This window comes from Salvelinus namaycush, chromosome 13 (genome assembly GCF_016432855.1).
Source record: "Salvelinus namaycush isolate Seneca chromosome 13, SaNama_1.0, whole genome shotgun sequence".
Taxonomy (NCBI): domain Eukaryota; kingdom Metazoa; phylum Chordata; class Actinopteri; order Salmoniformes; family Salmonidae; genus Salvelinus; species Salvelinus namaycush.
The window spans coordinates 45034186-45055374 of NC_052319.1; positions in this window are offsets into that span (position 1 = coordinate 45034186).

The window sequence follows — 21189 nt, forward strand, 5'->3', positions numbered from 1 at the left end:
AGAAGGTCATTCTGAGAGAGATAGCAGGAGAGCTGGCCAAGGACGGCACATTCAAGAGTTTTGGAGAGAAAAGAAAGAAGGGATACTGGTCTGTAGTTGTTGACATCGGAGGGATCGAGTGTAGGTTTTTTCAGCAGGGGTGCAACTCTCGCTCTCTTGAAGGCGGAAGGGACGTAGCCAGCGGTCAAGGATGAGTTGATGAGCGAGGTGAGGTAAGGGAGAAGGTCTCCGGAAATGGCCTGGAGAAGAGAGGAGGGGATAGGGTCAAGCGGGCAGGTTGTTGGGTGGCCGGCCGTCACAAGACGCGAGATTTCATCTGGAGAGAGAGGGGAGAAAGAGGTCAAAGCACAGGGTAGGGCAGTGTGAGCAGAACCAGCGGTGTCGTTTGACTTAGCAAACGAGGATCGGATGTCGTCGACCTTCTTTTCAAAATGGTTGACGAAGTCATCCGCAGAGAGGGAGGAGGAGGGGGGAGGGGGAGGAGGATTCAGGAGGGAGGAGAAGGTGGCAAAGAGCTTCCTAGGGTTAGAGGCAGATGCTTGGAATTTAGAGTGGTAGAAAGTGGCTTTAGCAGCAGAGACAGAAGAGGAGAATGTAGAGAGGAGGGAGTGAAAGGATGCCAGGTCCGCAGGGAGGCGAGTTTTCCTCCATTTCCACTCGGCTGCCCGGAGCCCTGTTCTGTGAGCTCGCAATGAGTCGTCGAGCCACGGAGCAGGAGGGGAGGACCGAGCCGGCCTGGAGGATAGGGGACATAGAGAGTTAAAGGATGCAGAAAGGGAGGAGAGGAGGGTTGAGGAGGCAGAATCAGGAGATAGGTTGGAGAAGGTTTGAGCAGAGGGAAGAGATGATAGGATGGAAGAGGAGAGAGTAGCGGGGGAGAGAGAGCGAAGGTTGGGACGGCGCGATACCATCCGAGTAGGGGCAGTGTGGGAAGTGTTGGATGAGAGCGAGAGGGAAAAGGATACAAGGTAGTGGTCGGAGACTTGGAGGGGAGTTGCAATGAGATTAGTGGAAGAACAGCATCTAGTAAAGATGAGGTCAAGCGTATTGCCTGCCTTGTGAGTAGGGGGGGAAGGTGAGAGGGTGAGGTCAAAAGAGGAGAGGAGTGGAAAGAAGGAGGCAGAGAGGAATGAGTCAAAGGTAGACGTGGGGAGGTTAAAGTCACCCAGTACTGTGAGAGGTGAGCCATCCTCAGGAAAGGAACTTATCAAGGCGTCAAGCTCATTGATGAACTCTCCAAGGGAACCTGGGGGGCGATAAATGATAAGGATGTTAAGCTTGAAAGGGCTGGTAACTGTGACAGCATGGAATTCAAAGGAGGCGATAGACAGATGGGTCAGGGGAGAAAGAGAGAATGTCCACTTGGGAGAGATGAGGATCCCAGTGCCACCACCCCGCTGACCAGAAGCTCTCGGGGTGTGCGAGAACACGTGGGCAGACGAGGAGAGAGCAGTAGGAGTAGCAGTGTTATCTGTGGTAATCCATGTTTCCGTCAGTGCCAAGAAGTCGATGGACTGGAGGGAAGCATAGGCTGAGATGAACTCTGCCTTGTTGGCCGCAGATCGGCAGTTCCAGAGGCTGCCGGAGACCTGGAACTCCACGTGGGTCGTGCGCGCTGGGACCACCAGGTTAGAGTGGCGGCGGCCACGCGGTGTGAAGCGTTTGTATGGTCTGTGCAGAGAAGAGAGAACAGGGATAGACAGACACATAGTTGACAGGCTACAGAAGAGGCTACGCTAATGCAAAGGAGATTGGAATGACAAGTGGACTACACGTCTCGAATGTTCAGAAAGTTAAGCTTAGGTTGCAAAAAATCTTATTGACTAAAATGATAGTGCTGCTGGCTGGTGGAGTAGGCTAGCTAGCAGTGGCTGCGTTGTTGACTTAGTTTGAAAGTGTAGCTGGCTAGGTAGCCTCGGTAACTGGCTAGGTAACCTTGACAATTACTCTAAACTACACAATTATCTTGGATACAAAGACAGCAAAGACAACTATGTAGCTAGCTAACACTACACTAATCAAGTCGTTCCGTTGTAATGTAATAGTTTCTACAGTGCTGCAATTCGGTAGACGGTAGACGTTGGCTAGCTGCTGGCTTGCTAGCAGTGTTGCCTACGTTAGGACGAAAATAGCTGGCTAGCTAACCTCGGTAATTACGATAATTACTCTAAACTACACAATTACCTTGGATACAAAGACAGCAACGACAACTATGTAGCTAGCTAACACTACACTAATCAAGTCGTTCCGTTGTAATGTAGAAACTAATGTAATAGTTTCTACAGTGCTGCTATTCGGTAGACGGTAGACGTTGGCTAGCTGCTAGCTGCTGGCTAGCTAGCAGTGTTGACTAGGACGAAAATAGCTGACTAGCTAACCTCGGTAATTACGATAATTACTCTAAACTACACAATTTCTTTGATACAAAGACGGCTATGTAGCTAGCTAAGATCAGACAAGTCAAACCGTTGTACTGTAATGAAATGTAATACTACCTGCGGAGCGAAATGCGACCACTCGCTCCAACAGTGCTGGTAGACGGTAGACGTTGGCTAGCTGCTATATATAGTGATATATATAGACCTGGTGGCTGGTGGTCTGGGGTAGACTGTGATATATATAGACCTATCGGCTGGTGGTCTGGGGTAGACTGTGATATATATAGACCTAGCGGCTGGTGGTGTGGGGTAGACTGTGACATATATATAGACCTAGTGGCTGGTGGTGTGGGGAAGACTGTGATATATATAGACCTAGTGGCTGGTGGTCTGGGGAAGACTGTGATATATATAGACCTTGTGGCTGGTGGTGTGGGATAGACTGTGATATATATAGACCTGGTGGCTGGTGGTGTGGGGTAGACTGTGATATATATAGACCTAGTGGCTGGTGGTGTGTGGTAGACTGTGATATATATAGACCTAGTGGCTGGTGGTGTGTGGTAGACTGTGATATATATAGACCTGGTGGCTGGTGGTGTGGGGTAGACTGATATATATAGACCTGGTGGCTGGTGGTCTGGGGTAGACTGTGATATATATAGACCTAGTGGCTGGTGGTGTGGGGTAGACTGTGATATATATAGACCTTGTGGCTGGTGGTGTGGGGTAGACTGTGATATATATAGACCTGGTGGCTGGTGGTGTGGGGTAGACTGTGATATATATAGACCTAGTGGCTGGTGGTGTGTGGTAGACTGTGATATATATAGACCTGGTGGCTGGTGGTGTGGGGTAGACTGATATATATAGACCTGGTGGCTGGTGGTCTGGGGTAGACTGTGATATATATAGACCTAGTGGCTGGTGGTGTGGGGTAGACTGTAATATATAGACCTGGTGGCTGGTGGTGTGGGGTAGACTGTGATATATATAGACCTAGTGGCTGGTGGTGTGGGGTAGACTGTGATATATATAGACCTAGTGGCTGGTGGTCTGGGGAAGACTGTGATATCTATAGACCTTGTGGCTGGTGGTGTGGGGTAGACTGTGATATATATAGACCTGGTGGCTGGTGGTGTGGGGTAGACTGTGATATATATAGACCTAGTGGCTGGTGGTGTGAGGTAGACTGTGATATATATAGACCTAGTGGCTGGTGGTGTGTGGTAGACTGTGATATATATAGACCTGGTGGCTGGTGGTGTGGGGTAGACTGATATATATAGACCTGGTGGCTGGTGGTCTGGGGTAGACTGTGATATATATAGACCTAGTGGCTGGTGGTGTGGGGTAGACTGTGATATATATAGACCTGGTGGCTGGTGGTGTGGGGTAGACTGTGATATATATAGACCTGGTGGCTGGTGGTCTGGGGTAGAATGTGATATATATAGACCTAGTGGCTGGTGGTCTGGGGTAGACTGTGATATATATAGACCTGGTGGCTGGTGGTGTGGGGTAGACTGTGATATATATAGACCTAGTGGCTGGTGGTGTGGGGTAGACTGTGATATATATAGACCTAGTGGCTGGTGGTGTGGGGTAGACTGTGATATATATAGACCTGGTGGCTGGTGGTGTGGGGTAGACTGTGATATATATAGACCTAGTGGCTGGTGGTGTGGGGTAGACTGTGATATATATATACCTAGTGGCTGGTGGTGTGGGGTAGACTGTGGTATATATAGACCTAGTGGCTGGTGGTGTGGGGAAGACTGTGATATATATATAGACCTAGTGGCTGGTGGTGTGGGGTAGACTGTGGTATATATAGACCTAGTGGATGGTGGTGTGGGGAAGACTGTGATATATATAGACCTAGTGGCTGGTGGTGTGGGGTAGACTGTGATATATATAGACCTAGTGGCTGGTGGTGTGGGGTAGACTGTGATATATATAGACCTAGTGGCTGGTGGTGTGGGGAAGACTGTGATATATATAGACCTAGTGGCTGGTGGTGTGGGGAAGACTGTGATATATATAGACCTAGTGGCTGGTGGTCTGGGGTAGACTGTGATATATATAGACCTAGTTGCCAATTCAACATCTTCTGCACATCCCCAGTCTACTTAACCAGTCTACTTAACCAGTCAACTTAACCAGTCTACTTAAACAGTCTACTTAAACAGTCTACTTAACCAGTCTACTTAACCAGTCCTTAACCAGTCTACTTAACCAGTCTACTTAACCAGTCTACTTAACCAGTCCTTAACCAGTCTACTTAACCAGTCTACTTAACCAGTCTACTTAACCAGTCAACGTGGGGAGTCCCAGGGATAGGATGATCTAAACCATAAATTCCATCTCCTCATTGAGAGAAAGGGACCTCCATTTGCATTCTAACCCCTGTTATTTATCTCTCACCCCACTAACATTATCCACTAACAACATTATCCCTCCTATACTGTCACCCCACTAACATTATCCCTCCTGTACTGTCTCCCCACTAACATTATCCCTCCTGTACTGTCCCCCCACTAACAACATTAGCCCTCCTGTACTGTCACCCCACTAACATTATCCCCCCTGTACTGTCCCCCCACTAACAATATCCCTCCTGTACTGTACCCCCCCTAACAACATTAGCCCTCCTGTACTGTCCCCCCACTAACAACATTATCCCTCCTGTACTGTCCCCCCACTAACAACATTAACCCTCCTGTACTGTCCCCCCACTAACAACATTACCCCTCCTGTACTGTCCCCCCACTAACATTACCCCTCCTGTACTGCCCCCCCCCACTACCAACATTAACCCTCCTGTACTGTCCCCCCCCACTAACAACATTGCCCCCCCTGTACTGTCCCCCCACTAACACCATTACCCCTCCTGTACTGTCCCCCCACTAACAACATTACCCCCCCGTACTGTCCCCCCACTAACAACATTAGCCCTCCTGTACTGTCCCCCCACTAACAACATTACCCCTCATGTACTGTCCCCCCACTAACAACATTATCCCTCCTGTACTGTCACCCCACTAACATTATCTCTCCTGTACTCCCCCCCCCACTAACAACATTATCCCTCCTGTACTGCCCCCCCCCCCCCCCCCCCACTAACAACATTATCCCTCCTGTACTGCCCCCCCCCCTAACAATATTAACCCTCCTGTACTGTCCCCCCATTAACAACATTACCCCTCCTGTATTGTCCCCCCACTAACAACATTATCCCTCCTGTATTGTCCCCCCACTAACAACATTGGTGATCCCTATGGCATCCACATTAACCATCTTTACTGGTAATATCAATCAATCACCTGTAAGGACTGGTAATATCAATCAATTAATCACCTGTAAGGACTGGTATTATCAATCAATTAATCACCTGTAAGGACTGGTAATATCAATCAATCACCTGTAAGGACTGGTAATATCAATCAATCACCTGTAAGGACTGGTAATATCAATCAATTAATCACCTGTAAGGACTGGTATTATCAATCAATTTATCACCTGTAAGGACTGGTAATATCAATCAATTAATCACCTGTAAGGACTGGTAATATCAATCAATTAATCACCTGTAAGGACTGGTAATATCGATCAATTAATCACCTGTAAGGACTGGTAATATCAATCAATTAATCACCTGTAAGGACTGGTAATATCAATTAATACATCAATCTCCTGTAAGGACTGGTAATTTCAATCAATACATCAATCTCCTGTAAGGACTGGTAATTTCAATCAATACATCAATCTCCTGTAAGGACTGGTAATTTCAATCAATACATCAATCACCTGTAAGGACTGGTAATATCAATCAATTAATCACCTGTAAGGATTGGTAATATACCTTGTTGTACCTTTGTTGTACCTTTGTTGTACCTTTGTTGTACCTTTGTTGTACCTTTGTTGTACCTTTGTTGTACCTTTGTTGTACCTTTGTTATACCTTTGTTGTACCTTGTTGTACCTTGTTGTAGTGTTACTTTTAGCAGGTGAGTTGACAGGCAATGTATTTAGACTGTAGTCCATAGCCAAGTCCTCTCTCCCGCTAACATCATTCAGTGTAAAGGACCTGCCAGGTACCACTTCACACTGTGAAACAGTCTCTCCGCTGCTCTGAGTGTCAAGTGTGTGTACCTGGCCTCTCTCTGCTCTCTAAATAAAAGTCATGTGTGAAGAGGAGAACAAACACTCACACACTCCTAGCTCCACGGCCCACTGAGTGTGTGTGTCTGCTTATAAGTGTATGAGTGTGTGTGTGTGTGTGCCTGTGTGTGTGTTTGTACGTTTCTCGTAAGTGTATGTGTGTGTGTGTGAGAGCCAGCCTCCCCAGCAGTCAGCCCAGACCATCTTCCTGGCCCTGTGTGTGTGTGTGTGTGTGTGTGTGTGTGTGTGTGTGTGTGTGTGTGTGTGTGTGTGTGTGTGTGTGTGTGTGTGTGTGTGTGTGTGTGTGTGTGTGTGTGTGTATCACAGTGGTAATGACCCCCTGGACCTCTCTATGACCTTTGAACCTCTAGCTGAACCCCAGCGCCCGGGGACCAGGAAATCCAGTTAACACATCACACAGGCCTTTATTCTCTCTCTCTTTTCTCCCTCTCTCTGTCTCTCTCTCTCAGGCATTTCTCCCCTCACTAAACGTTGCCCGGGCTTCGACAGCGGCTGACAGGAACCAGCTCCTCTCGCTCCTCTGTTTTCCTGTCTTCTTCTCTTTCTTCTCTTTCTTCTCTGTCCTCTGTTTGGGCTCCTCTTTCTTACCCCCTTTTCTGGTTAATTGAGTTGTTTGGCAGGCGGGCTTGTCAAACAGCGGCGGCTACGTGGGTAGTCCGTGGGGCGGAGGAGGCTCCAACACACAGAGGGAGAACCCACCATTGTGCTTCCCTAGACGGGTTAGTTTTTCACCGTTAGTGCCGCATTAGTGCACACAGGGCAGAGAGAGAGAGACAGAGAGAGACAGAAAGAGACAGAGGGAGGGACAGAGAGAGAGAGAGAGAGAGAGAGAGAGAGAGACAGAGAGAGACAGAGAGAGACAGAGAGAGACAGAGGGAGGGAGAGAGAGACAGAGAGAGAGAGAGAGAGAGAGAAAGAGGGAGGGAGAAAGAAAGAAAGAGAAACGGAGAGAGAGAGAGACAGAGAGAGACAGAGAGAGAAAGAGGGAGGGAGAAAGAAAGAAAGAGAGACAGAGAGAGAGAGAGAGAGAGAGAGAGAGAGAGAGAGAGAGAGAGAGAGAGAGAGAGAGAGAGAGAGAGAGAGAGAGAGAGAGAGAGAGAGAGAGAAAGAGAGAGAGAGAGAGGGAGAAAGAAAGAGACAGAGACAGAGAGAGAGAGAGAGACAGAGAGAGAGAGATAACATAATTAAAGACTGGTATATAATCTCTGTGATATATTTTGTGGACAGAAATCATAAAGTCAAACAGTTGCAGTAAAACATTTAAAATACCATTAAAATGACTTCAAAGTTGAATGTTGTTAACATTCTTGGAAGAAGGAAACAACACAACCTGAGAATAATAACAAACTTAGTCTCTCACTGTCAACCTGGTCTGAGGGTCCATGAGGCCTTTTAGCATGGCCCAGATACGGTGACGTCATGAAGCCTGGTTAGGTTGTCCTGCTGGGTGACTGCATGAAGCCTGGTTAGGTTGTCCTGCCATAGGGTGACTTCATGAAGCCTGGTTAGGTTGTCCTGCCATAGGGTGACGTCATGAAGCCTGGTTAGGTTGTCCTGCCATAGGGTGACTTCATGAAGCCTGGTTAGGTTGTCCTGCCATAGGGTGACTTCATGAAGCCTGGTTAGGTTGTCCTACCATAGGGTGACTTCATGAAGCCTGGTTAGGTTGTCCTGCTGGGTGACGTCATGAAGCCTGGTTAGGTTGTCCTGCCATAGGGTGACTTCATGAAGCCTGGTTAGGTTGTCCTGCTGGGTGACGTCATGAAGCCTGGTTAGGTTGTCCTGCTGGGTGACTTCATGATGCCTGGTTAGGTTGTCCTGCCATAGGGTGACTTCATGAAGCCTGGTTAGGTTGTCCTGCCATAGGGTGACTTCAAGAAGTCTGGTTAGGTTGTCCTGCCATAGGGTGACTTCATGAAGCCTGGTTAGGTTGTCCTGCCATAGGGTGACCTCATGAAGCCTGGTTAGGTTGTCCTGCTGGGTGACTTCATGAAGCCTGTTTAGGTTGTCCTACCATAGGCTGACGTCATGAAGCCTGGTTAGGTTGTCCTACCATAGGCTGACGTCATGAAGCCTGGTTAGGTTGTCCTACCATAGGGTGACTTCATGAAGCCTGGTTAGGTTGTCCTACCATAGGGTGACTTCATGAAGTCTGGTTAGGTTGTCTTGGCATAGGGTGACTTCATGAAGCCTGGTTAGGTTGTCCTGCCATAGGGTGACATCCTGAAACCTGGTTAGGTTGTCCTGCCATAGGGTGACTTCATGAAGCCTGGTTAGGTTGTCCTGCCATAGAGTGACTTCATGAAGCCTGGTTAGGTTGTCCTGCCATAGAGTGACGTCCTGAAACCTGTTTAGGTTGTCCTGCCATAGAGTGACTTCATGAAGCATGGTTAGGTTGTCCTGCTGGGTGACTTCATAAAACCTGGTTAGGTTGTCCTGCCATAGGGTGACTTCATGAAGCATGGTTAGGTTGTCCTGCTGGGTGACTTCATAAAACCTGGTTAGGTTGTCCTGCCATAGGGTGACCTCAGGAAGCCTGGTTAGGTTGTCCTGCTGGGTGACTTCATAAAACTTGGTTAGGTTGTCCTGCCATAGGGTGACCTCAGGAAGCCTGGTTAGGTTGTCCTGCCATAGGGTGACCTCATGCAGCCTGGTTAGGTTGTCCTGCTGGGTGACTTCATAAAACCTGGTTAGGTTGTCCTGCCATAGGGTGACTTCATGAAGCCTGGTTAGGTTGTCCTGCCATAGGGTGACGTCCTGAAGCCTGGTTAGGTTGTCCTGCCATAGGGTGACCTCAGGAAGCCTGGTTAGGTTGTCCTGCCATAGGGTGACTTCATGAAGCCTGGTTAGGTTGTCCTGCCATAGGGTGACCTCATGAAGCCTGGTTAGGTTGTCCTGCTGGGTGACTTCATAAAACCTGGTTAGGTTGTCCTGCCATAGGGTGACTTCATGAAGCCTGGTTAGGTTGTCCTGCCATAGGGTGACGTCCTGAAGCCTGGTTAGGTTGTCCTGCCATAGAGTGACTTCATGAAGCCTGGTTAGGTTGTCCTGCCATAGAGTGACCTCATGAAGCCTGGTTAGGTTGTCCTACCATAGGGTGACTTCATGAAGCCTGGTTAGGTTGTCCTGCTGGGTGACGTCATGAAGCCTGGTTAGGTTGTCCTGCTGGGTGACTTCATGAAGCCTGGTTAGGTTGTCCTACCATAGGCTGACGTCATGAAGCCTGGTTAGGTTGTCCTGCTGGGTGACTTCATGAAGCCTGGTTAGGTTGTCCTGCTGGGTGGAAGTACAGGTTGTGGAGCTCAGTGAGAAGCGATGGAGAGCAGGCACTCAGATCAGAGTGCTTATTAACAAATACAATAAAAACATCTTATATGAGAGAGAGTCTCCGCAAGCACCAGGCAGACACTGGCTGTGTGTGAAGCTATCAATCAAGGCTTGAGATTGATGAAGAGAAAGAATCTTAGTAAAACTAAATATCCAACCTTATATTTTCAATATATATTGTATTAACCATCTTTACTGGTAATATTAATCAATATCCTGTTAGGACTGGTAATATCAATCAACCAATCACCTGTAAGGACTGGTATAATCACTCAATACATCAATCTCCTGTAAGGACTGGTAAAATATATTTTTTAAATTTCATATCAACGAAAATCCATAGAAGGAGAATGTTATTGATGTAAATACAGCAACATCCTGGATGTCCAATGTCATGGACACTGTCACGACTTCCACCGAAGGTGGCTCCTCTCCCTGTTCGGGCGGCGCTCGGCGGTCGTCGTCACCGGTCTACTAGCTGCCGCCGATTCTTTTTTCTTTTCTGTTGGTTTTGTCTTGATTGTTTTCACCTGTACCTTATTTGTTGATAATGATGGCCTATTTAAACATCCAGGGCCCGCCTGCTTTTGTGCTTATTCTCACTGTCAGTGGTGAGATTGTTGTGCTTATACGTATTTTGCTGTCGGTTATCTTTCCCTGGTTTTGGAGACATACCTGTTTATTAGTATTTTTGCCTGTTTGTTAGCTAGACCCAGCTTAATAAACGTATGCATTGGAAGCATTGCTCTCTGCGCCGGACTCCACACCCACCACTCCTAGCTATCCGTGACAGACACAACTGGAATTGTGGATAATCATTTACACAGAGGAATTACTAAACAGACAAAATGCACATATGAGTTGCAATATGTTCATTTTTCCGAGACCACTATTTTACTATATTCATGGTGTCACTAAATATGTAAATAATTGATTTACATTCTACAATGTCTTGTTTGAATTCAAAGAAAACATTTAAACATGTATTGTGATCATGTTTATTATTGTAAGCCAGATATATTTGTCTAACTGTATTATCAAATGAGTTGCTTGTCTACCTTTAACAAATATTTAACACATATTGATATACTTGTCGCAGTTTGCTGCACATCATTTCTGGATGCTGGATGTATCATGCTGTACGTATGTGTTTTCCAACGCCTGCATATGATCCACTCTGCCTGTGTTAACCCTGCTGCCAGAGTACTAGCCTAATGGTATGATCCACTCTGCCTGCATTAACCCTGCTGCCAGAGTACTAGCCTAATGGTATGATCCACCCTGCCTGTATTAACCCTGCTGCCAGAGTACTAGCCTAATGGTATGATCCACCCTGCCTGTATTAACTATGCTATCTCAGAGTACTAGCCTAATGGTATGATCCACCCTGCCTGTATTAACTCTGCTACCCCAGAGTACTAGCCTAATGGTATGATCCACCCTGCCTGTATTAACCCTGCTGCCAGAGTACTAGCCTAATGGTATGATCCACCCTGCCTGCATTAACCCTGCTGCCAGAGTACTAGCCTAATGGTATGATCCACTCTGCCTGCATTAACCCTGCTGCCAGAGTACTAGCCTAATGGTATGATCCACCCTGCCTGTATTAACCCTGCTGCCAGAGTACTAGCCTAATGGTATGATCCACCCTGCCTGTATTAACCCTGCTGCCAGAGTACTAGCCTAATGGTATGATCCACCCTGCCTGTATTAACCCTGCTGCCAGAGTACTAGCCTAATGGTATGATCCACCCTGCCTGTATTAACTATGCTATCTCAGAGTACTAGCCTAATGGTATGATCCACCCTGCCTGTATTAACTCTGCTACCCCAGAGTACTACCTAATGTATGATCCACCCTGCCTGTATTACCCTGCTGCCAGAGTATGCCTATGGTATGATCCACCCTGCCTGCATTAACCCTGCTGCCAGAGTACTAGCCTAATGGTATGATCCACTCTGCCTGCATTAACCCTGCTGCCAGAGTACTAGCCTAATGGTATGATCCACCCTGCCTGTATTAACCCTGCTGCCAGAGTACTAGCCTAATGGTATGATCCACCCTGCCTGTATTAACTCTGCTACCCCAGAGTACTAGCCTAATGGTATGATCCACCCTGCCTGTATTAACTCTGCTACCCCAGTGTACTAGCCTAATGGTATGATCCACCCTGCCTGTATTAACTCTCTACTCGGTACTAGCCTAATGGTATGATCCACCCTGCCTGTATTAACTCTGCTACCTCAGAGTACTAGCCTAATGGTATGATCCACCCTGCCTGTATTAACTCTGCTACCCCAGTGTACTAGCCTAATGGTATGATCCACCCTGCCTGTATTAACTCTGCTACCCCAGAGTACTAGCCTAATGGTATGATCCACCCTGCCTGTATTAACTCTGCTACCCCAGTGTACTAGCCTAATGGTATGATCCACCCTGCCTGTATTAACTCTGCTACCCCAGTGTACTAGCCTAATGGTATGATCCACCCTGCCTGTATTAACTCTTCTACCTCAGAGTACTAGCCTAATGGTATGATCCACCCTGCCTGTATTAACTCTTCTACCTCAGAGTACTAGCCTAATGTATATCACCCGCCTGTATTAACTCTGCTACCCCAGTACTAGCCTAATGGTATGATCCACCCTGCCTGTGTTAACTCTGCTACCCCAGAGTACTAGCCTAATGGTATGATCCACCCTGCCTGTATTAACTCTTCTACCTCAGAGTACTAGCCTAATGGTATGATCCACCCTGCCTGTGTTAACTCTGCTACCTCAGAGTACTAGCCTAATGGTATGATCCATTCTGCCTGTGTTAACTCTGCTACCCCAGAGTACTAGCCTAATGGTATGATCCACCCTGCCTGTGTCAACTCTGCTGATCCAGTGTGATGGTATGAACGATATAAACCCTCACACTCCTGCCCTTCTCCTTCTAACCAGGTCCCGGGTGAGAGCATCATCCCTCGCCACGGTACCTATCCGTCTGCTCTCCCACACACCAGACAGCACACCACATACACACAGAGACAGCCAAGGGCAAAGGACATGTCTGTGTGTGTGTTTATTGTCGTCAATTACAAACACTCCTGTACAAGGTCTGGACCTGAGCCACTGTACTGCAGCTCTCCTCATCCTCCTACTCCTCCCTACTATCCCCCCCCCCCCCCCCCCCTCCCCCACCCACCCCTCCCCTCCCCCACCCCACCCCCCTCCCCCACACCCCGTCCTTCTGGGGCATTCTGACAGCCTCTCCCCCAGCCGTCAGACAGCCGTTCTGCTGACCAGCACAAATCCGGACATGCCGGCCCAAGGGCGGAGGCAGTGGGGTGTAAGTGGGTTGCAGGGATGGGGGGTACATGGAGGGGGTGGGTAGGGGTACAGAATGGGAGCAGGGGGGCACAGCATGGACCAACTCTCCTCCAGCCTGCCGGAATGCCAAAACCAGCCGGCAGGGTCAGAGCTGGAGCACCTCAGAGAGAGAGAAGAGCGAATAGAGAAAGAGAAGGGAGAGAGAGTGAGAGAGAGAGAGAGAAAGAGAGAGAGCAGAGAGAGAGAGAGAAAAAGAGACAAAGAGAGCGACAGAGACAGAGAGAAAGAGACAGAGAGAAAGAGAGAGAGAAAAAGAGAGAGAGAAAGAGAGAGAGCGAGAAAGTGAGAGAGAGACAGAGAGAAAGATAGGGAGGTAGAGAGAGAGAGAGAGATAGAGAAAGATAGAGAGAGAGAGAGATATATATAGAGAGAGAGAGAGAGACAGAGAGACAGAGAGAAAGATAGGGAGGTAGAGAGAGAGAGAGAGAGAGAGAGAGAGAGAGAGAGAGAGAGAGAGCGAGAAAGTGAGAGAGAGACAGAGAGAAAGATAGGGAGGTAGAGAGAGAGAGAGAGAGGGAGGTCAAGGGAGTGCTCTGCAGTCTGATGAAATATGATCCAAACAACAGAGTCATCTAACCTGCCCTTTAAGTCACCTATGAATTCAGGACTACTCAAATATTATTTGAAAAGGTCCGGTCACACAAATTTCCTCGATGGCAAAGGTTCCGGATGGATATTGTAATTTATCGGCATAGTATCAAACCCCCACCTCTCAACCCATGCGACCCCAAACTGTTCAATGAGTCCACACCCCTCTTGTTGGCAGAAAAGAAAAATAGCAGTTATGAAGCTCATTTCCTGCAATTCTACACATTATGCCATGTCTTATGTGTGTTCATGTGATACCAGGAGTTGAATCCTGTCCGTATTGACCCTGTTCTGGGTTCCGGATCCAGGCTGTCTATCGAGTAGGGCTCTTAAAGGTCAAATACAGGCAGTGATTCCTGCACAGTTGACTCCCGTCACATTGGCATGACAGTGTCCTGGAAAAGACAGTGTCCTGGAAAAGATTGTGTCCTGGAAAAGACTGTTTTGAGGCGATGGCGAGGGGATGGGGGGTGTAGCAGATGAGGGGGAGATGAGGTGGACAGTGAGATGACCAGAGGTGGTGTAGCAGAGGGAGATGAGGGGGAGATGAGATTACCAGAGGTGGTGTGAGAGATGAGAGATGAGATGAGATGAGGGGGAGATGAGGGGGAGATGAGATGACCAGATGTGGTGTGGGAGAGGGAAATGCGATGAGGTGGACAGTGAGATGTGGTGTGAGAGAGATGAGATGAGATGAGGAGGACAGTGAGAGGACCAGAGGTGGTGTGAGAGAGATGAGATGAGATGAGGGGGACAGTGAGAGGACCAGAGGTGGTGTGAGAGAGATGAGATGAGATGAGGGGGACAGTGAGAGGACCAGAGGTGGTGTGAGAGAGAGAGAGATGAGATGAGGAGGACAGTGAGATGACCAGAGGTGGTGTGAGAGAGGGAGATGAGGGGCATGATAATGACTAGAGGTGGTGTGAGGGGATGAATGAGATATAGGACAGTGGAGGACCAGAGGTGGTGTGAGAGAGGGAGATGAGATGAGGAGGACAGTGAGATGACCAAGGTGTGTGAGAGAGATGAGATAGAGATGAGGGACAGTGAGAGGACCAGAGTTGGTGTGATGAGAGAGATGAGATGAGTGGACAGTGAGAGGACCAAGGTGTTGTGAGGAGGGAGATGAGGGGGACAGTGAGAGGACCAGAGGTGGTGTGAGAGAGGGAGATGAGGGGGACAGTGAGATGACTAGAGGTGGTGTGAGAGAGGGAGATGAGGGGGCAGTGAGATGACTAGAGGTGGTGTGAGGGAGATGAGATGAGATGAGGAGGACAGTGAGAGAACCAGAGGTGGTGTGAGAGAGATGAGATGAGATGAGGGGGACAGTGAGAGGACCAGAGGTGGTTTGAGAGAGGGAGATGAGGGGGAAGTGAATGACGAGTGTGGTGTAGAGAGGGAGATGAGGGGGGCAGTGATGATGACTAGAGGTGGTGGTGAGGAGGGAGATGATGGGCATTAGTGACTAAGTGGTGTGAGTAGATAGATGAGATGAGGGGGACAGTGAGAGGACCAGAGGTGGTGTGAGAGAGGGAGATGAGGGGGGCAGTGAGATGACTAGAGGTGGTGTGAGAGATGAGATGAGATGAGGGGGGCAGTGAAGACTATAGTGGTGTGAGAGAGGAGATGAGGGGGACAGTGAGATGACTAGAGGTGGTGTGAGAGAGGGAGATGAGGGGGGCAGTGAGATGACTAGAGGTGGTGTGAGAGAGATGAGATGAGATGAGGGGGGCAGTGAGATGACTAGAGGTGGTGTGAGAGAGGATGAGATGAGATGAGGAGGACAGTGAGATGACCAGAGGTGGTGTGAGAGAGGGAGATGAGGGGGCAGTGAGATGACTAGAGGTGGTGTGAGAGAGGGAGATGAGGGGGGCAGTGAGATGACTAGAGGTGGTGTGAGGGAGATGAGATGAGATGAGGAGGACAGTGAGAGGACCAGAGGTGGTGTGAGAGAGATGAGATGAGATGAGGGGGACAGTGAGATGACCAGAGGTGGTTTGAGAGAGGGAGATGAGGGGGGCAGTGAGATGACCAGAGGTGGTGTGAGAGAAGGATGAGATGAGATGAGGAGGACAGTGAGATGACCAGAGGTGGTGTGAGAGAGGGAGATGAGGGGGAGATGAGGGGGGCAGTGAGATGACTAGAGGTGGTGTGAGAGAGGGAGATGAGGGGGGCAGTGAGATGACTAGAGGTGGGTGATAGGGGATGTAGGGGGGCAATGAGATGACTAGAGGTGGTGTGAGAGAGATGAGATGAGATGAGGAGGACAGTGAGATGACTAGAGGTGGTGTGAGAGAGATGAGATGAGATGAGGAGGACAGTGAGAGAACCAGAGGTGGTGTGAGAGAGGGAGATGAGGAGGACATTGAGATGACCAGAGGTGGTGTGAGAGAAGGATGAGATGAGATGAGGAGGACAGTGAGATGACCAGAGGTGGTGTGAGAGAGGGAGATGAGGGGGACAGTGAGAGGACCAGAGGTGGTGTGAGAGAGATGAGATGAGATGAGGGGGGCAGTGAGAGAACCAGAGGTGGTGTGAGAGAGATGAGATGAGATGAGGGGGACATTGAGAGAACCAGAGGTGGTGTGAGAGAGATGAGATGAGATGAGGAGGACAGTGAGATGAGGGGGGTTATCAGCTCACACACAGAAGTCTCTGTTGGAAGGGCATGGTCACTCCTAGTATGTGTCCAGGTGCTGCTTGGCTGGCCCCCTCGTTTGCATACATTTGCATGCTGTCAAACGGGCCCGGCACTGACAGCTTCCAGAGACGCCTCACTTTCTGGAGCTCGGCCCAGTCCTGTCCTGTCCTGTCGGCATGGCGACGGGACACGGCAATGCCACGGCAACCCCCGGGCCAGCCTGTCAGAGCCCTCTCCTCAGCGCCTAGTCGGCGTCACCGAGCGCTAATGTCCTCCAAATGTTACAGAGTAGGGGGAGAGAGAGGTAGAGAGGGAGTGAGAGGGGGAGAGAGGTAGAGAGGGAGTGAGAGGGAGAGAGAGGTAGAAAGGGAGTGAGAGGGGGGAAGACTGAAACCGGGAGAGGGAGAAACATGATGCAAGAGATAGGGGAAGGGCAGCAGAGAGGGAGAGAAAGAGAGGGGAGAGAAAAATGTCCTGTTTATATCCATTGGCGACCTGTCATTCAGGGCAGAGCCCCACCTGTTTTGAGCCCCACATTTTTTGCATTTAAAAATATATATATTTATATATTTTTTCGGGGGGGGCTTGCCTGTTTTGCTTGTTATTTTGGCATTAATACGTGTCACATATCAGTTTGCAAACAATGTAATACAAATATATATATATATATCATTGAGTTAATAAAGCAGTGTACAAACATGGTCTCTTTTTTGTTTTCTTGAGTAAGGCAGCTCCCAAATGCAGGTCTTTCAGCCTAGCTCAGTTCTTTCTGTGGTGGAGGGGCAAGCCAGCAGAATATAGGAGCATTGTGCCGTGATTGGCTCAGTGTTCTGTCACTCATGGGAACACGACGTCACAGGCCAAGTATAAGTCCTTAGTCAGAGTAGACATCGAACATTTCAGCCCTTTCGGTCCTGCCTTTCAAAAAGGCTCAAGGTCAGTGGCCACAGATAAAATGACGTCAAATCACATGATATGTACAGTAGCTTTGATTGGACTGATCATTTCAACATCTTAGCTAGCAGTCATCATCATGAATCAAGTCGACAATTTACTGGCAGATCCTTTTTAATCCTTGTCATATGAAGAGAAATAATGAAGAGAAATTATAAATAAAACATATCGGTGCTCATCTGCCATCGGACAGAAACATTATGCAACAAGTTGGAAATCGCAAATTAAACAATGAGTCGTTTGGAAGGAATCAGTGGCTAACTGCAAGCGTTGCAAAGAAACCACTAACGTTAGACTGCTATTCAATGGAGTGGCTGTGTTTTCTTTTCCGAGGTCTCACCATAACTCCAGAGAATGCCAGGCTTTGATGACAAAGCTTGATAACAAAATTTGCCAACAAATGATCACTGTGCCACCTTCACAAGGTGAGTCCAAAAATGTCTTGTATGCTGCTGCATAAATGATGTAATATTCCAGGGAGATATGTAGACTGTAGCTAAGAAAGTAATACTAAGTGTATGTTGTGTAGTAAGCTGTTAGTAGCCCATGTGCCTCACCCTAATAATTTGGTTTATTTTCACCAACGCAGTATTTTAAACACATCGTTCGTGGCTGGTGTGTGCTTGTTTGTAGACTGTTTTTTTGTACAGCTTTGACAGTGCTACTGATAGTAGGTTGACTTGCACGTGCAAATTCAGCACACGCAACATTTTATATAAGAATTGTGTTATTTGACGTGTATCTTTTTTGACACGCAAAAACCCAAACAATGTTCAATGTGCTTCACCCTAATAATTTTGTCTATTTTCAACTCTTAATTTCTTAATTTTTCAACTCTTAATTTCAACTCTTACCTCCTACTGTTCTAACTTGGTGGTGAACATGTAGCCTATAGCCTGTTGTAGAGAAATTTAATTTTTGAATATTGTAAGAGCTTTCATTGTCTGCTTATATGCCCCCTTTATTTATCCTACGGTTCTGACTTGGTGTACACTGTAAGAATGGCCCATGTTCTGAATTTTGTCGCTGTACATTTCAAAAGTGCTAAACAAATTGTTATATTGACTACGTCCGTGCGTCGCTCGCTCATTAATGTCTTAATCTAAATGATGGATTGCCTCTTATTCGCTTGTCAGCCCCTTACGCCATAGTTTGTACATCTCAATTGTCAGTAGAAACCACATTTGTTCAAGCAAGTCAGCCATATTCACAATTTTTTTTTAAAAGGCTGAATGAACTGTTTCGCTGCCAGACAAGGCCCCGCTGATAGCCAGGTGTAGCAGTGGTAAGATGTTGGGACTTTTGGGACAGCATTATGTAGGCATAAACAGCTTGTGGGCACCGTTTGTCACCGTTATTGTGCAATTAATGTATTATTTAGTGTTGTGTTGTGTAGTGGCTTTACTGGCATACATCCCACACTTATTTGTTTATTTGCCCCATCAAGATTTACATGCTAAAATTGCCACTGTTTATATCTCACCCTCTCCTCTTTTCCGTCCTCTCTCTATGTGGCAGTTGACCACTTTCACCTTGGAAGTCCAGAGCAGCACAGGGTGTCAAGGAGCTTAGTCAGAAGCCAAAACAATAAATCTCTGTCTCTCTCTCTCTCTCTCTCTCTCTCTCTCTCTCTCTCTCTCTCTCTCTCTCTCTCTCTCTCTCTCTCTCTCTCGCTCTGTCTCTCTCTCTCTGTCTCTCTCTCTCTCTCTGTCTCTCTCTCTCTCTCTCTCTCTGTGGGTGTTTGTCCTCCCCTGCTGAGAGAAGCAGACGTGTGTTTACTAGTTTACTGTATCTGACCAGGGAGGCTTGTTGGACTACAGGCTCCCAGTGCAGCTCTCCCAGTGTGAAACACAACAGACGTTAGACTTCACTCTGATGTGTGCCTCGAAGATTAGCATAGCCCGCTAATCATCCTACTGCTCACTGCCCCATGTATAATCATGAGAGAGAGAGAGAGGGGGGAGCTCTACAGCTGGTGTAGACAGCAAGCTATGACCTTCTGATTCGACTGATGAGAAATAAGGAACTGACCATGGGTTTGGAACCGATGTCTCCTGCAGGGAAAAAATACTGTGTTGAGCGTGCTGAGCAAGCTTGGGATGCTAACTAAAGTCTTCAGGTCTCTGGTCAGGTTACACATGGGAGTACTCACAATGTCGGCCCATCTAGCAGCCCCTTGTTGTCCTTTTATCACGATGTTGTTGGGCTGGGATGCTAACGTCGGTCAGAGGGAGGATTTGCCAAGTAAACTAAGAATATGTCTCAGGGAGAGAGAGAGAGAGACAGAGAGAGAGAGAGCGAGGGAGACATAGACACCGTGAGAGAGAGAGAGAGAGAGAGACTGAGAGAGAGAGAGACACACAGTGAGAGAGAGAGAGAAAGAGAGAGAGAGAGTGAGACAGAGAGAGACACAGTGAGAGAGAGAGAGAGAGAGAGAGAGAGAGAGAGATAGAGAGAGAGGAGAGAGAGAGACAAGAGAGAGAGACAGAGAGAGAGAGACAAAGAGAGGAGAGACAGAGAGAGACAAGGAGGAGAGAGAGAGAGAGAGAGAAGAGAGAGAGAGAGACAGAGAGAGAGAGAGAGAGAGAGGAGAGAGACAGAGAGAGAGAGAGAGGAGAGAGAGAGAGAGAGAGAGAGAGAGGAACAGAGAAGGAGAGAGAGCTAGAGAGAGCTAGAGAGAGCTAGAGAGAGAGAGAGAGAGCTAAGAAGAGAGAGAGGAGACTAGAGAGAGAGAGAGAGGAGAGAGAGAGAGAGAGAGAGGGAGAAGAAGAGAGAGAGAGAGAGAGGAGAGAGAGAGAGAGAGAGATTGTAAGAGAGATTGTAAGAGAGATTGTAAGAGAATCTGTAAGATTCTCCTACATGTCCAGAGGAAAACTACAAACAATACATGCAGGGCAGAATTAGGCAAATATCCACTAATAATAAAAACTCAAAAAAGAGCAATTAAGTTTTGGAAACATCTAAAATACAGTGACCCCCCTCTCATATCATTACCATCCCTGCAATGCCAAGAGCTGAGCAAGAAAAGAGTCCCCTCATCCACTGGTCCTGGGGCTGAGTTCACAAACCTTTTTACTAACACACTGAAGCCTCGACCAAACATCCAATCAATCAGGATAAACCAAATTACAACACAGTCAAAACAAACATATTGCTTATTGGGAAACACAAGCACAAACACAAAGCAAAATGCAGTGCTATCTGGCCCTAAATCGACAGTACACTGTGGCTAACTATTTGACCATGGTTACCGATCAAAACCTTAGAAAAACTTGACAAAGTACAGGCTCAGTGAGCACAGCCTTGCCATTTGAGAAGGGTAGACACAGAAAAACCTGGCTCCCTGTAGAGGAAAGGCTGTGCACCCATGCACAACAGCAGACCTGAGACAGAGCTGTTTTCCTGACAAAATGTCAAAAATATAAAACAATTAGAGAGTGTCATTTCCCAAATTTGAAACTCTTATTCAAGGTTTCAAAGACCTCTCTGATGAGAGTAGCTACCCGTCCTGTGTGGGGAGGACGCAGAGAGCTGTGGGTTGGCAGCGCACTACATTGCTGCCTGCCATAAGTTGAGGGACAGTGTCTGACAGACCAATCAACCTGCACATGTACTCTACTGTATGTTTATTGTTATTGTTGAATTATGGTTATTTTGAACCCTTGGTTATTGTTGTTACTGTTGTCCCGTTGACATTTTTGATTCTCATTTGAGAGAGAGAAGAGGAGAGAGAGAGAGAGAG